This window comes from Octopus bimaculoides, chromosome 2, assembly GCF_001194135.2.
Source record: "Octopus bimaculoides isolate UCB-OBI-ISO-001 chromosome 2, ASM119413v2, whole genome shotgun sequence".
Taxonomy (NCBI): domain Eukaryota; kingdom Metazoa; phylum Mollusca; class Cephalopoda; order Octopoda; family Octopodidae; genus Octopus; species Octopus bimaculoides.
This window is the reverse complement of record NC_068982.1, coordinates 132736102-132739532: the sequence shown is the minus strand read 5'-3', so window position 1 is coordinate 132739532 and position 3431 is coordinate 132736102. Positions and strand designations below refer to the sequence as shown.

The 3431-nt window shown below is 35.2% G+C and overlaps 1 long non-coding RNA gene across 1 annotated transcript in view; it reads left to right on the top strand.

The window, feature by feature from the left end:
• Positions 1 to 355: 355 nt before the first annotated feature.
• The window catches only part of LOC128247026 (uncharacterized), a 12984-nt gene continuing 9908 nt past the window's right edge, over positions 356 to 3431 (top strand). The window contains exon 1 of the long non-coding RNA XR_008263436.1: positions 356 to 389. This is a non-coding gene — a long non-coding RNA (uncharacterized LOC128247026). The remainder of the gene's footprint in view (positions 390 to 3431) is intronic.

Genomic DNA, 3431 nt, shown 5'->3' with positions numbered 1-3431 from the left:
ATTTGAAAATGTGAGGCTGAGGAGATGAAAACAGGCAGAGAAGGAGGAGTACTTAAAGGATGTATATCTGGGGAGGAAGGATTTCTGTTTTGTTTGAAGTATAGGGTAAGTTAAGTTGGATGAGTAAGTTAAACTGGATGAGGTACTTTCAACCAACTTGGTGAGAATCAGAGACAGTGTGATATTATTAACAACAACATAGAGAGAATATAACTTGATAATTGAGAGAAGAATATTGTTGAATTAAGGTTTTGCTTATATTTTGCCTTTATTGGATATATGTACTATTGTTTATGTATTTATAATAAAACATTAATTTCTTGAATGAGAACATACTTCTTTGTATTATTTTGCAGATCACATATGTTCTGTTTACTCTTGAGTTTATGGTAAGAATATATACTTCTAATACTTAACTTTTAATGAGTGGCTTAGTTGACACATAAATTGAAAGCTAAATTCCTTATATTTAATTCCAAATGTATGTATAGCTTTAATATAATCAGAAAATAATGGGAAAATAAGTGATTGTAACATCATTTAAATTGAAGGGAACTCAGTTGGGAATCTGGTCTCATATTTTCTCCTTTAAGATTTCAAAAACCTTAAGTTATTTGAAAACTATCATAAATGTACCAGCAGAAAACCACCTTGTGAGCAATTTTCTGCTAGGCATTATGATAATGATATGCTTTTCATTTGTGTGTTCATTCATTTTTATAACTGTTTTTCCATGTTGTTGTGAAAAAGGTGAACAGGTTATTGAAGCAATATCTTTTAGCTGGATGTTTTTCCTGATTCTAATTCTTACATGCTTTTCAAGGAATCTCAGATTTCACATGGCTTTGAAGGCATGAAGCAAATAGAGAAATGTCAACAAGAATACTGCTTGGATGTTGTGACTTTCAATTAAGCAAATGCAGATGTAAATAAACTGAGACACACACACACATGCATGCATGTATACACTCACACACATATGCATGCAGATGACTGGTTTCTTTCAGTTTCTGTTTACTGAATCCACTCCCAAAATCTTGATTGGCTCAGGGCGATAGTAGAGGACACTTGCCCAAGGTAGCATGCAAAACTACTCAGTTAGGAAGTGGACTTCTGAACTGCTTGGCTATGTTTGCACAATATATATATATATATATATATATATATATATATACTACCTGTGACTAAGGTTGCAGGTTGAAATTTGAACTATGTAGTTGTTTCAGATGCTGCTCTTTAGTATCCTACATTAGTACTCTCCATAGTTTGCAAGACTGATGGATGACAGTTGAAGCATAAGCCAAATGCTTTAAGTCACCAATTTTTAGTGAGGAATGTCACTGAAGAAAAAGAGTTCTATGTTTCAAGAAGTTCAGATGGCATAATTCTTTTTCACGCATAATAAGTTATTTTTACATTTTTAATGAACACTGAACAAAGTGCGTATAAAGAAATATTTTCCTGCTGTGAATGTTAATGAACATCAAATATTTGTTGAAGAATATGTGTAGCAAGACATGATTTAATCTGGCATAACTTAATATAATTTGACTTGGGTATTTCACAGACTGTAGGATGAATACAGATAAATGCCAGAAAAAGATGCACAGTGTTGAATAAGAACAATGTTAAAGAAGCATAGCTGAATTATAATAAAGACACTAGGACTGTCAAAATTAACAAAACTTTAAGATGGTTATAAGAACTGTAATAACATTTCAGCAGGAATACTAAAAGTACAGACAGAGCTGTCTACTTTGCCAAAGTTTCCAAATTAGTTATAAACAGTGAATAAGACTTCAGTTGACATATTGTGAATGCTGCTAGGTTGGTCTAATCACCCAAGTTTCCAAGCAGGTTATAAAAATGGGTAAAACAAAGCAGGTATCTTGTAGAAGCCCCTAAGGCTGCCACGCAAGTTAAAATTTCACTAATGAATCAGTGACTACATCTTGTCAACTTGAAGTATCAATAGCAATGAGGTGTTTTCGTCTTGGCAGTCCAACAGCAATATACTGTTGAGCAGTAGTTGCCACATATATCCTTCCACAACCTGAAGTAAATCGATGAAATGGGCAAAACACAACTGTGCTATGTTGCCACAACAAAATAATGCTAACGTGTCTCACTACAGAGTTATGGAAAGAGTTATAGTTCGATTAGAAACAAATTGAGATTAGATAAGACACAGTTCAGTTTTGTGCCAGGGAAAAGTATTATGGATACTTTGTTCCTAATGAGACACTTGCGAGAGAAAGCTTAACTAACTAAAAATAGTAAGCCACTGTACTTAGCATTCATCAACACGTGGAGAAAGAGCTTCCTGCTCTGTAATCAGATGACCACTGAGAAAGCTAGGGATAGGTGAATGGCTTGGGAGATCCATACTAACTATGTAAAGAAATGCTGTCAGTAAGGTGAGAGTTAACATCTTGTAGAGTTATATATATATATATATATATATATATATATATATATCATCATCATCTTTATCATCATCATTTAACGTCCACTTTCCATACTGGCATAAGTTGGACAGTTTGACATGGAGTTGAGAACTGTCCAGACTCTTTATAATTATCACTTGGTTCTTCTTTTCACAGCTGTCCTCATCCATACACATCACATGACCAAACCGGTGCAGTCTTCTCTCTTGCACACAACATCTGATGCCTTTTATACCTAGTTTTCCTTTCCAATCATTTACACTCTGTTGTGAGTGTACACTGACATTACCCATCCAGCGGAGTATTCTAGCTTCATTTCTTTCAAACTTTCACAAGTCCTCTGCAGTCAAAGCTTATGTGTCACTGCCATGTATCATAGCTGTATGTACACAAAAATGACATGTCATAATATGTCACATGTGTTTGTATATTGTTATTATTGTCCCTTTAGTAAACAAATAAACAAGTAAATTGACACAATACAATGTCTGCAAGTTAATGAATACCACCTATTTCCCTTCATTTTCTTATTGCTATATAAATTAATTGTAAAATATCTTTTTACCCACACCCATCTATTGCACTTGGTAATGCAATGAAAAAACGCTAGTGTAATAATAATTGGGCATTCTTCCAGCAGTATATTGGATAGATATCCCTTAGTGGGTTGGATTCACAACCCCTAACTTTCTTGGATTTATATATATATATATTCAGGTACACGACACTGCTTTTCCCCTTCCCAGGCTACAGGCCCACACCCCCAACACCCATACTGTTACGATTGGCACTCTCAACGTCGGCACGCTGAAAGGTAGATCTGGTGAAATTGTTGAGATGGTTGAACGGAGACGCGTAGATATGTGCTGCATCCAGGAAGTAAGATGGAGAGGAGGTTCTGCGAGGTTTCTCACAGGCAAAGAACACAGGTACAAGATTTTCTGGGCAGGGAACACTGACGGGGTCGGGGCGTAGGAATACTTC